At 44.1% G+C, this 13657-nt stretch overlaps 1 protein-coding gene and 1 non-coding gene across 3 annotated transcripts in view; both read right to left on the bottom strand.

Annotated features, from left to right (window-relative positions):
* Positions 1–13657, bottom strand: part of Vsnl1 (visinin like 1) — a 110281-nt gene that overhangs the window by 12699 nt on the left and 83925 nt on the right. The gene's annotated exons all lie outside the window — the stretch shown is intronic.
* Positions 8984–9056, bottom strand: Trnaa-ugc (transfer RNA alanine (anticodon UGC)). The gene has a single exon. It is a non-coding gene; the product is annotated as a tRNA-Ala (tRNA).

The following is a 13657-nucleotide window of genomic DNA, read 5'->3' as shown; positions in this document are numbered from 1 at the left end:
CGATGGGCCACCCAGATCCTGGAACAGTTCTCAGAACTGCCCCTTCACTTGTCTGTCCTTTGAGTACCAATATGCATTTTCTATAACCACTGCTATCCAGCGCTGCAGTCTTTATTACAAGGCAACACTATTAGTTCATGGATAATGACCTCTTCCTCTGAGAAGAAAATCAGTCTTGAACTAAATTTCTACAGAAAGGCCTTTTGCCTCTTGGGGAAGGATAAACAGTTTTCATTTTTGACCTAGACTGAGTCTCTCTGCCTTCATCTACAACTCCAAGAAGGCCATAAACTCCAGAGAGGTTCGTTTTCTTTTTTTCTTTAAATAGAAGACAAGACAGAGGCAGTAGAAAATCACACTTCTCACAAATTTCCAGTTATCTCACACTTCAGAATTCTCACCATGGAAAAAGCTAAAATCATCTCAATGTTAGGTTTTATGCTTTATGCTTTATTATATCTTCACTCCTCTCAGATTAAGGGCTGGTACACTTTAGGTGCTTGGCAAGTCCGTATTGTGCTAGGATGGATAAGGAGCAACTTGTTGCAGAGGTAAAGATGCTGGATTGAGTGACAGGGTGTCTGAGTGTGACTAGGTCAAGCCATCTTACTGCTCAGGACTTCCATTTCCCTAGATGCAAAATGAAAGATAAATCAGACAGGCTTTAAATTTTCCTTTAGTCATAATGTTTTATTTAGTCTTTCTAATTCTGAAAATGAAATCTGAAAAAAGAAAAAGAGGGAAAAAGAAGAGCAAAGCAAATAATGAAACCATCAAATGAATGGTACTTTCACGCTTTGGGGTTTGTCATTGACCAAAGTATTAGTGCCCCCTGTGTTTAATGCCCTAATCACAATCACAGGATCAACCTTGAAAGTGACTATCTATCTATCTACCTCCTATCTCTATTCCTACACCTATGTCTAAGTCTATGTATATATCATATCTATATTATACCTGTACCTAAACTTAAGTCTCTGTTTCTATCATCTCCATCTCCATGTCCATCTCCATGTCCATGTCCATCTCCATCTCCATCTCCATGTCCATCTCTATCTCTATCTATCTATCTATCTATCTCTATCTATCTATCTATTTCTATTTCTGTCTCCACTGGAAGTGTCACAGACCCTTAAGGATACTCATTGGTTACAGGAACTTTAAAATCAAATTAACTCTCTTTAATTCTGTCCAAAGTATAATATTCAGGAAAAATTGGGTCCATGGCATCTTGATTTGGGTCAGGGGATGCCACCAGTATTCCTCTTCATGAGAATTACTCGGTCCCATTTGTTATTAAAATAGATCAATAGTAAATCACTCTGGAAATTGTCATGAGTTTACATTTAGAGCCAATCTGCCAGATTAGAAAGAGGATTGTTCCATTGCTTTAAAAGTGAACTGATTTTTGAAACTAGGCAAGAGGTAAGGATGTTTGAAGGTGCTGGTGGAAGCGTGGTTGCCATGGAGAAAACTGGGATAAGACTACTCACCTAATGCTACCTTCCATTGCTCAACTCAAGTGGGTAGAAGAGCAAATTGCAAAATAGATTCTGAAATTACTTATTTGTTTTATCTCTCTGAACCCTCCAGAATAAAGTGGTCTATTCAAGATTGATTCTCATTTCGCCCTTTACCAAACTCATTTCACAGCATCATGGCTACCTCTCAGTTAGAATGCTAACTGGAATGCCCTGGGCCAGAATGCTGGAAGACAGAGCTGTTACCACAGAGCTGTTGACACAAGAGTGGCCAGAGGTAGGTAAATTGTAGCTGCAAATGTTGAACATGTTTGTGAGAAATGACCATATCCAGGCCTATTGTCTAAGAAGATGAAGTCTAATATCCTCCCCCCAAGTCATACTGTTCTCTATTACTGCCCTATCCAAATTCTATAGGCTCTCATAGACCCATCTCTGCCACCAGAGGTATAGGTCAAGGTCTTAGTACAAACCAAGAAACACAAAAACACCATCACGTAGGGAAGTGAGTGTAGGATGCCATGGTAGAGGGTCTGAACTTTGGGGGGTCTGATGGGTCTGGGATTGAATATTAGTTCTGCAGTTTACTAGATGTAGGACCTTAGTCAGAGGATTTTTAATATTTTTCAAAGCTTTAGCTTCTTCCTATGAATGATAGGGTGGGATGGGGGAGAACTGGCTGCTGGGCGGGGCTCTCTGGGGCTGAATGCAGAGAATATTAGAATGGAGTCAGAATGCCTGGAAATGGTACCAGTTCTTCCACTAGAGAACTAGGTAATAGAGACAGGGACTTCCCTTCTCTGAGTGGACCAAATAATAATGCTGTGAGGAAGAAGATGGTGGGCATGACGACTCCTGTTACAGTGCTTAACTCATAGTAGGTACTCAGTGAATGAAAGATGCTATTATTATCATTATTATTGCTATTATTATTTTGTGTCTGAACAAGACTCTATTCTGTATATGTGCTAAGAACCTGAAAAATGAAGAACATTTAAAAATGCATACAGAGGAGATGATACTTCATTCTTTTATGGAGAAAGTATAGCGAGTAGTGAGTCAGTAATCATTATGTCATGTGTGCCAACTATGTACCTGGATCTGGCTCAGTGCTGAGAAGAATGCAGAAAAGCAGAAACTGGGGTCTAGAGTCTTCATGTGGTGAGGGAGAGAGATGAAGAGGTTCATGCAGTTAGTTAGCAACAAGGCCAGTCAAGGTCACGCACAGCCAGCCAGTACTGGGGCATTGGGTTTCCTCTGGAGGATGCAGAGAATGAATGTCTCTGCCTCCTGATACACCTGTCCCTTCCTTTCAGTACTTTCAAGGTCATACATACCCAGATCAGCCAGAGTCCCAGTCTGCTAGAAACCCATAATCTGGTTGAGGCAAGGAATTCTGCAACATGAGAAATTCTGGGGGTTGAAGATCTCCCTCTCCCCTGTAGAGCATCAAGGGAAACATAGCTCTTCACCCCACACAAGTGTCTTAGCAGAACAGAAAGGCCAACCCCTCTCAGCAGGTCCCTGTAGAAACTCCCAGCTTTCTAGTTGCAGATCTTACTAGACCCAGAGGAGTAAGAGTTGTCTTGCTCTCAGCATCCTAGAATCTAGAGCCTGTGTGAGAGATGAGGGCTATTTGCGTGGGGCCAAGAGATGCAATCGTCAGAATTCGTGAACAGAAAAGGCAGGAACATAAGGCCATCCAAGAGTGGCCACGCCAAGGTCTTGGTGGCCTTACCATCAGCTACCTCACTGAAATCGTCTAAGAGAGAACTGAGTGACCTTTAAGACCCACCCTGGGAGTGAGCTTTCCTATGCAGCTTGCTCTTCCCAAACTCAGTTCCATGGTTTTCCCTCTTCTTGAAGTAGCTCTGGAAAACTGTCATCTGATTCTTGACCTAGTGGTCAAGAAGGACCAATTTAGAGATTAAATCTCAGGACAGGGAGCAGTTTCTGGAGGGTTTTCCTGGAGTATCACAGGTAGGCTCTTCCCATGGCTGAACTCCAACACCAGATCCTGGGATTTCTAACGTCCTGTAGGGTATGGTGACGAGGAACAGGCCAAGCAGACAAGAGGCAGAGTCCTGGTTCCCACTGGGCCTCTTATTGGCTGTGGGGCATTAAGCAAGGACCTTAGCAATCTGGGTCTGTTTCCTCTCCTGCAGAAGAGGGACTTGGCTCTCTGTGAGTCCCAGAGCTTCTACCAGCTCCCGTGATTCTAAAACTGCACATTTTTCAACATTTTATTTGACTAGGCTTTAATTTAACTGAGCTTTCTAACACTGTATGTCAGGTACTATAGAAGCATATTTCTAACTATCATGAAATTCTCTGTCAACCCTGTGAGGTATGTACCACAGCTGTCCCCATTACATGGATGAGTAAACAGAGATACTAGGATATTATAGAATTTGCCCATGGTCTCATACCCCCTTCATGGATGAATTTGAACTTAGGCAATTTGGCCCTGAGCTAGACATGCCATACCTCTGCATCTAATTAATAGAGGAACACACTCATCAACAATCAAGATTTCACTTCTTCTGCGGTGGACTCTCTATTCATTCTAGTGAGACAAAGGCAGCCAGGAGGCTGAGCCAGGAGCTCAGCAGGTCTTGCAAAGCTCAGACAGGCCAAATGCTCCTAGGTTGCCAAAAGGCTGTCGCCAGGGCCAAGGGCTTTTAACTTAACAGCTCAGCACCACCCCAGGGCAGTGTGTGTGTGTGTGTGTGTGTGTGTGTGTGTGTGTGTTGGTGGGGGGAGGTTACATCCGGCCACATCTGGAAAAGTGCTACATAGATCTCAGGACACAGCAGAGGTCATTCTGCTTGTGGTTAGAGGATAGATCACAAACCTACTGCTATACCAGACAAGGCCACAGTGGGTACAGTGTGAACCCGACACTAGGGCTTGCTCTCTCCTTCATGAGCCAGAACTGGGCTTCTCAAACCTTTGTGTGCAGGCAAATCTCCTGAAGCCTCATGAAAATACAGGTTTGGGAGAGGCCCGGGTTCTGTTTGTCTAACATTTCTGCACAATCTTGGGGCATTGGGATTTGAAGCTGGGAGCCAGGCAGCTTAAAGAGTCAGGGAGACTACCCAGAGGGGAAGCAGGTAAGTGGTACCTGGCTGGGAGACAGTGTGGAGGTGTTAGAACCAAAGCCCAGCCCAGCCCATAGCTAACCCAGGTGGCTCAGGTGGGTCTGCCTGGTGGGGGCAGGGTGGGAGGCTGAAGATGGGGACTGGACTGGGGCTGAGGAGCCTCCTCTCCACCCCTTCTTGTTTATGCATTAGATGCAGTGTAGCCCTGACTCCTCACAGGGAAACTCTCCTCTCACAGTTCCATATTTATCTCTGAGTCTGCAGGAAAAGCAGAGAGCAGCCTCCACAGGTTCCCAGGGCTCCCCTCCAGTGGCTCATGAATAAAGATTCCTCTCCTTGGAGAGCTCTCCAGGTCTTCCCCAGGGAAGGAGAGGACAGAGAAAGGCAGAGCGAGAGGTGCTGAGGAGCAACCCCTGGGTCAGGGAAGGGATGGAGCCAGGTGGTGGGGTGGGGCTGTGGATGACACCTAGAGCAAAGAATCATTTCTCCACTGGATGCCTCGGTTTCTCTGCCTGTAAACCAAGAGATAGAACAAAATGGTTTAAGGATTCTCCTTCCAGATACGGCTGGCTTTCTGTGATCAAGAAAGACAAATGTTTTATGACTGCTAAAGCACTCTCCAAATTCGAGGCCTATAAAAACTTTTGACAGCAGTTCTGTCCAAAAGAAAGACATGTTGAGCTGCAAATTTGAGCCACATATGTAATTTGAAGTTTTCCTCATAGCCATATTAAAAAGTAAATTAATTTTAATAATGTGTTTGATTCAACCCACTGTATTCACATGTATCACAATTATATCATTTCAACATGGAATCGATATTAAATTTATTAATGAGATATTTTATATTTTTGGACTGTCTTTGAAATCCAGGTGTGTGCCATACAGGACAGCTCAACTCCTAGCTACATTCCTACATTCTGAGTGCTCAAAGCCACATTTGGCTCACAGCTACCACACTGAACCCTGCATCTCTCCATAGTGCTAACAATGACACAGAATTTCTTCTAGAAAAATAAGATACCATAAAAGAACTTCAGGAACACATGTACGTCACAGCGTAAGCATTAGCTGGTCAGAGGAGCTTGTGCTAATCTGGAAAGCTAAGGGCCTCTGAAAACAGGCTATGCCCCGCTGCCGGTCCCTGACAGCAGTGTCTCTTTCTACCCGAAAGCCCATGAGTCTCCCAGTCTCCCAGGCCAGTGAGAGGCCAAGAAGTCCGGGTCGTCAGTTTATTTGTAGGGCTGGGTGGAATCTATGAGTCCACTTCAGATCTGACTGCCTAATGCCTTTGTATCTTGGTAACATTTTCTCCATTTCCCCAAAACCCCAGCTAATATTTCCTGAGCTCACATACACCAGGGAGTACAATAGTGGCTTTGTACACTATGCCTGAAATGTCACCCAAGGCAGGAGCACAATCCAGTAAGTTCTGACCCTTCAAAATAATTCAGTATTTCCCCCATCCTCTGAGAAGTGACAGGGGAGGCAAGTTGTTTTAGAGGAATGAATGAGGGCTACAGAGTCACAGTGACCACTGCAAACCCTGGCTTCACTTCTGAAACATGCATGACCATAAGCAAGGTGTTTTGTTTCTGAGCCTCAGTTTCCATGCATGTGAAGACATCAACCCCCTGGATGGCTGGGAGAGTTGATGAGATAGCTTATGTAAAGAATTTGGAGATTCCAAGCACATAGAGGATGCTCAAAAAGAACTTAGATCTTCTTCCAGAGCTGGGTACAGCAGATGTCTATTGTGGAGACACCCACATTAGAATTTGTACTGTCTCTGACAACCAGAGAGGTATACTTGGCCTCATGCTGATTGACACTCATGTGCTAGACATTGTTTAAATCATTTTAACTATTTTATTTCTCACAACAGATTTATAAATTAGGGCTCATAGATTAGGACACTGCAGCACAGAGAGTTGAAATAACTTTCTCAAGGTCACACAGTGAAAACCAGAATGCAACATAGGATCACCATAATGATGACCTGAACCCAGATCTTGCCAAGGGAACCCTATCTTTAGATATTTACAAATGTTTACATTGTGCCTGCTGCTGGCAATCAGCCATCTATGTGCTTCCCCACTGCCCATGACTTTCCATAGATCTCCTGGAGCATCATTCCCAGCAGGCCTCCAAGATTGGGGGCCTGATGGCCACCACAGCCCTGACTATGCTGTCTCTGTTTCTCTGTTGGCTATGCACATCTGCCCTGCAACCCAAGGCCATCCTGAGATCCTGCCCCTCCCAAGGGCCCTTTCACTGCAGCAGCCAGAGGGGTCTTAATTCCCTGCTCTGCCCAACAGCCTGTTGCTAAGCAGCTGGTGCACACTGAGCTGTGTGGAAGGAAACCCTCCTTGTGACAAAAACAAACCCTCACGTGCTGAACTGAGAGAGAGAGAGGAAGAGATGGAAGAAGAGAGAGAGAGAATGCTGGAGACTGAGCTGAGCTTCCTGCAGCAGGACCAGTGGGCTAGGAGGGGCAGCCCTGCAGGTTGGAGGGATTGGAGGGGAGTGTGAAGCAGCCCTTAATAAAGTACGGAGGGCATGGGATGGAGCTGTAGGTCCTGGTGGGGAGGAGACCATTTTCTCTTAGCAGAGGGTTTTCATGCTTCCAGCAAAGCAAAACAAATAGATGCAAAACAACTGCTTTCTACCTCTCTCCACTCCTACTTGAGAATCTGGCTCCTGCTTTCAGACCAGAATGAGGTTGTGGGGGTGACCGTAAGTCTTTGCGTCAGCTTCGTTGTTCCAGCTGATGCATTGCAGGACATATTCCACCACTTGGGCCATGTCACGTGCTGCCATTTGGTTTGTTGCTTCTTTCCTGGACATAGTGTTGAGAAGGTTAAATAATAGACTTGAGTGGAGAGAGACAGAAGTCCCCTGCTGCCCTCTCTGGGGCAACTGTAATGCAAAGTTTGCCTCTGTTCTGGCTAGGAACCCTTATCTAATTTGTGGGGCCTTATGCAAAATGAAAACATGGAGCCCCTTTTGTCAAAAGAAAAAAAAAATTATAAAGAATTTCAAGTTGACAATAGCATAGCCAAGTGTGGAGCCTTTCTGAGCATGGGGTTCTGAGCAGTTGCCTTCACCCTTGGTTTCTCACCTGGGCCTTTGAAGCCAGCCAGTCCCAAACCTTGCCTGCATGGTGCCCTTAGAATGAGCTAGGTCGTGTGCAAGTCTAACCCTTTATCTTATCTCCTGCAAGTGCTTGGGTGCTCCCTGCCCCCTTGCCTTCCCACATCCCAGGGCAACAGTCACTCTGCTAATCCAGTCAACACCAGGCCTTCTGAATTTGGGCCCAGCAAACCTCTCCAGTCTCATTTCTCCACCCCACTGTGGCACTCAAGCCCTTACCAATCCACAGGAAGCCCTTCCAAGATGCTCTCCATGCATATCTATGATGCTCTCTCTGCTAGGAATCCTCCTTCTTCTCACTCTTTGATGACAAACCAAGTCCTTTGTCACAAAGTTCGAGGGGGCACATCTCTTGAGCTGTCTTCCTGAACCACTCTTCCCTTTCAACTGCAGACCCCCAGCTTGGATGCCACAAGCTTCACTAATGGCTTCTTTCCCTCTGAGTGACAGCAACATCTTGTGTCCACAATGCACCTGCCCTAGCTCTGCTACGACGTCCTTCAGAGAAGGCTTAGGTCTATCTTATTTATGCATCCCCAGTGCCTGGAACACAGTGGGCACTCATTAACACTCCCTGACTCGTTTAATAGGTGAAGGTGGCCCTCCTCCAGATTCATCACATCTAGTTCTTTTCTTAGTTTTAATACTAAATTAACAAAGAGGTATTTTTAATGCCAGTTTTTGCATTTCATAAGTCTTTCATAATTCTTCTCCAGAGGGTGATCTATTTAATGCATAATTGAGAGATTCTTTGTTCATGTTTTTAAAAATGCACTTTTATTTTCATTCAATGAAAATAGCATTTTTCTTGACTATAAAGAAAAACACATTTATGAAGACAAACTTTGAAACATAGCAATTGAAGAATAATTATCTGAAATCCTACCACTCAGTGAGAGCCACTTTTACCAGTGAAGATTGTTCTAGGAGTTCATTCATTGATTCCATGAGTATTTATTGAACACTGAGGAAGTTTCATGCATTAGGGATACAGCTGTGAATTACCCATAAAAAGGCTTACATTCACTGTAGTCATTGTTTATGTGTGTGCCTGTGTGTGGCTCCACACATTCCTACACACACACACACACACACGTATATTTATAACTTTTAACCAAATTTATCCAGTTTGTGATATGTCATGAAAAGCTCTCCATTTAACTGTCCTTAAATATATGACCCTCATTTTAGTGGTTAATATTTCATTACATGCATGTTTAATAATTTATTTAACCAAAAATGTTTTTTTTGCAGTGCTGGGGATCGAACCCAGGGCTTCATGCATGCAAGGCAAGTATTCTACCACTGAACCACATCTGCAGCCCTATTGAAGCCTATTGTAACCCTCAAATAATGTTTTAAATCATCTTCACTATTATCGATACCTCAGTAAAAGTTTTCTACTTGTAAAATTGATCTGGCTACTTTCTAAACATGCATTGTTGGTGATGAGGTATGCAAATTTTACTTTTGAGTCATGTTGCTAATTTGTTCTGCATCTTAGACAACACTGGGCATGAGTACTCTCTCTCTCTCCTCTTCTGATAGCAGAAAAATGATACACTATGAGTCAAGCATTTTGCACTTGGCAAAACGACTTCTAGTGAGGTTGAATATTTTTTCTATTTCCTTTGAGGAAGTCATAAGCAAGCTTGCTTATTATTGTTTTTTCTGTACAAGTTTAGATTTTTTATGTAGTCATGCAAGAAGATTTTACTGAATGACTTCTGGTTTTGGTGTCACACTTTGAAAGGCATTCCCCACACTAAGATTCAAAATAATCCCCTATATTTTCTCTGACAATTTCATTCTCATTTACCTTTGGATAGTCATTTATTTTATGAAAATAATGGCCAGACAACTGTTACATGCTTTAATAGAATCCATTTTTTCCTCACTGACTTAGCATGCCACTTTATTCCAATATTTGGGCCTATGTTTAAACTAGTTTTTCTCTTTCTTTATTAAACTATCCCTCTGTCAACTCTGTAGTATCTTAACTACTGCAAATTTATAATACATTTTAATATATGGAAGTTATCCTCTTCTCTCTTATTTTTCTTTTGATTATTATTGAAAAAATATTTTTCCAAAAGAACTTCAAAATAATCAGGACAATTGGCAAAGCAAAAACCCAATGAGCTTTTGGCTGAGATGGCTGGGGCTGTTGACTGAGGGAAAGCTGCCATCTTCTTATCAAAGAGCTAGGTACATCCTCTCTCTGATTTATGTCTGCCCAGCTGATCAGTGTGGACGCTGCCAGGTAAGCCAAATCTGCTGTACTCAGAAAGGGCATGCAGAGGAGAGAGTCAGGAAAGTCCTGCCCAGGAATGAACATCTCTTTTTCTGGAGAAATTGCTCAGTAGGGGTGGCCGGGAAAACCTAGCCTGAGCGAGGCGAACAGTTGCTGATGCGGATGTACCTTCTAAGGGTAAGTGCTTCGTGGAAGCTCCTCACTGCATTTTCTACCCGCCCTGACAGGTGGCTAGTGTTGACCAGTGTAACAGGGATGGAGCAGAAGGTTCAGTGACCTATTAAGGTCCTGTAGTTAATGCTTTGGGATTTGATTCCAAATCTGTCTACCTTCAAGCCTTTCAACTAAACCATTCCAAGCATTAAGAGACATAATTAGAGCCCTGAAAACTCACTCTGGGGGTTGGTGGAGATGGAGGCTGGAGCTGCCTCATGGAGTCCAGAACTCTAGAATGATGTCTAGAAATGTGGCCAGATGGAGTGGAAGTCTAAGGAAGATACCCAGAGACAGGTAATGGGGGCTTGCACGGGTCTTCAAAGCCCTGCCTAGCTCTGAGCCTTGTACTGAAGGCAGACATTCTCTTTGTCCAGCTGGAGTGAGGAGTTATAAAGACAGAAAAGAAAAGCAACTATGTCAACCCAAGGGCAAAAACAGGTAGGGGTATGGGAGAGAATAAGGACTCAAGGTTTGCTCTTCAGCACTAGAAAGGAGACAGTGGAGAGAACTGGTTCCTGAGCCAGGTTCTACAGAGATCCTGGCTCAGGCTGACGACCTGGCAGGAGGCTGAGCTCGGAGTTCAGGTCAGGATTCTGCCTGCTGGAACCCAGGGTCTTTCTGGGTTAATCTCTCTAAACTCAAGGACAGCAGATGTTAGGAGTCAGAACCCCCCACCTCAGATGTGGACAGCCTTTGCACAGTGCTGTGGAATTCTGAACTTCTCCAGCACCTCTTTAAAAGGAGGGAGGAAGTACATATGGCCACACGCTGAAATTCATATCCGATTACTCAGATTACCATAGCTTTCCTCACAAATCTCTTTTTCCCTGGAACAAAACTACACACCCACAACTCTTACCTCATTTAATAGTTATCCAGGGCCCTGAAGGAAACTTTTCTAAAGTAGATTTCAGTGTCACCCTTTTCTGTAACATCTTTCCTCCCTCCTTACCTAGAGGAAGCGGTGTAGACTCCTTAGTGTAGCAATGAAGGGCCTTCAAAGTCAAATGCTGGTCTATTGCATGCTCCTCCTATGCCATACCTCAGCCATCCTCAATTATTTGTTTTTATTCTAATTCTCCATGCTCCCAGGCCTCCCACACAAGGTTAATTCAGCAATTGTTGAATAATCAATATGTGCTAAATGCAGATGAATGCAGAGAGACAGAAGATGCAGCCATTGCCTTAAATAACTCATCCTCTATTACACCTTTGCTCACTCAGGCTGGAATCTATCCAGGACTGGTGCTCTCTTAGCCTTTTATTTGTATTCCTATTATGGTGATTATTCTGTCGTGTCTAATTTCATGGCTATGTGTCTGTGTCAGTCTTGCTACACTGGGATAAACTATGTGTCCCTCAAAGCACAAAGCAGGGTACAATATACCTGCTTGATTGAAAAAGAATAAATAAAAAAATAAACTCAAGACTTGTCTTTACGTAAAAACGCTATGACGATTTTAGGCACTTCTCTGGTCTACCACAACCCACTGAGGCAGCCACTTAGCAGGGATGTGGGGAAAGCTAGTGATATTCTGGGGCCTGGGTTTGCATTCTGGCCCTGAAAACTGTTGGGATGCAGTGTTGAAATGTAGCGGGAGTGGGGTGGGCTGGGATAATCCAGGAACAGTGAAGTTTGGGCAAAGTGGTCTTTTATTCCTGCAAAAACCCTTCTCAGGGCTGACCCCATCCAGAATCTCTGTGGCAGTATGGTGGACCCAGAAGGCCCTTGCACTGGTCAGTTGAAATTGGAAGTGGGGCTGACATCTGAATCTGTGATTCTTCATCATGAGAATGAGCGCAGGAATCTCCCCTGTGTCTCTTATCAAGATTCCTAGGGAGGTTTCTAGCCAGTGACAGGAAGATTTTTTTTCCTCTGTCCTAGAATTGTGACCAATGCCCCAAACAGAATAAAAGGTGTTAAGCACCTTCATTCTAGCTATAGAGAATGCCAGCAGTTGGGGTCAGCTATACGCCAGTGGGGTCTATGGAAAGATGCTAGCTCTTCATTCAACCATTGGCTTTCAGGTCAGTAAAGAGAGCCTGTTCTTTGCTTTCATACAGGCAAGCAATCAAGGCAACCTTGCCTCGTCAGTGAGGCATAGAGAAGATTCTTGTAAATGGCAGCTTTCGGATATCAGCCCTCCTTCCAAATTGGTTTAACTCTGTGTCGCTAGCAATTGCTGGTCCACCATGCCTGCCACAGAGACTCTGGATGGGACTATTCAGAGAAGTCTTTTTTAGCAGCAATAAAGAACTATTTTGTCCAAGATCCACTGACTGGATTACTGTCTCCCAAGTCATCTTAGAGAGCTTGTTCTCCATTCCTTGGATGGAGGTTGCTTAAGTAGTTGCTTGGTGGCCTCTTTGCTTCTACATGAGGAAAGAGACTTTTGTAGACAAAGAGTGGTAGAGGATGCTGAAGTGGGAGCTCCTGTTCCAGTTACTCTTTCAGGTTCCCAGATCCTTAAAGGACTGAACATGGATTCTGTGTGTGCTCCCTGGCCTGAGAGTTGGCCTGAGAAGTAGCTGAGGGGAGCTTATGATTCTTCACATGAATGAGGCCTGAGCTCCGAATGGACAGTCAAGGCTTATAAGCATTACTCTTGGTAGAACCTATAGGAGACACAGCCAGCCCACATGAGTACAGAGCTAATGAGCAAAAGACCAACCAGGGAGATGCTGCTGCAACCTGGACTCATTCAGTGAGGAACTTCCTGAGCTGCCCTTTTCTCTATCTGTTCCCTGTCCCAGTACAAGAAGTAGCAGAGGAGCTAGTTAGTAGTAGAGGAAGGAAGTGTGGGAACAGAGCTGACAGTTGATGTGTCCTCCCCCACTCCATCTCCTACCTGCAGCCACAGACAAGTCAGCCTGAGTTGAATTGGAGACGGAATATTTTAATGAATAGGACTGAGTCTTAAACACCTGATAACGAGAGCGACTGCAAGTGTAGGGAAACTTGCCAAGCTGTTGTCAAGGTAACTATGACACAGGACAGAATAGTTCATCACAGCATGGTTGCTGTGTGGAGTTAGAAGGAAAAAAAGAATCATTTCACATTCTGTGTCAAGAAGTAGAGACTCTTCAGAAACTTGGTTACCAGTGTGAAGTTCCAGTTACAGCAGTTATTGTTTGGTAACTAAGGTACTTCAGTGGACCACTTTCATAGGTATTTCACACAGGTGACTCTTTAATAATTATGGGTTTGAGTATTATTCACTGTATTAGTTTTCTTTTGCTGCTATAACCCCAAGGTTGTTGGCTTCAATCAACACAAATTTGTTATTTTACAATTCTATAGATCAGAAGTGTGACACAGATCTCCTGGCTGCAATTGTGGTGTGGCAGGTTTGCTCTCATTTCTGTAGAACTCTATGAAGAATCCATTTCCTTGCCTTCCCTTGCTTCTAGAGGTGACTTGACATTCTTTGACTCAAGACCCCTCCCTCCAT

This window comes from Castor canadensis, chromosome 12 (genome assembly GCF_047511655.1).
Source record: "Castor canadensis chromosome 12, mCasCan1.hap1v2, whole genome shotgun sequence".
Taxonomy (NCBI): domain Eukaryota; kingdom Metazoa; phylum Chordata; class Mammalia; order Rodentia; family Castoridae; genus Castor; species Castor canadensis.
This window is presented reverse-complemented; position numbering and strand designations above follow the sequence as displayed.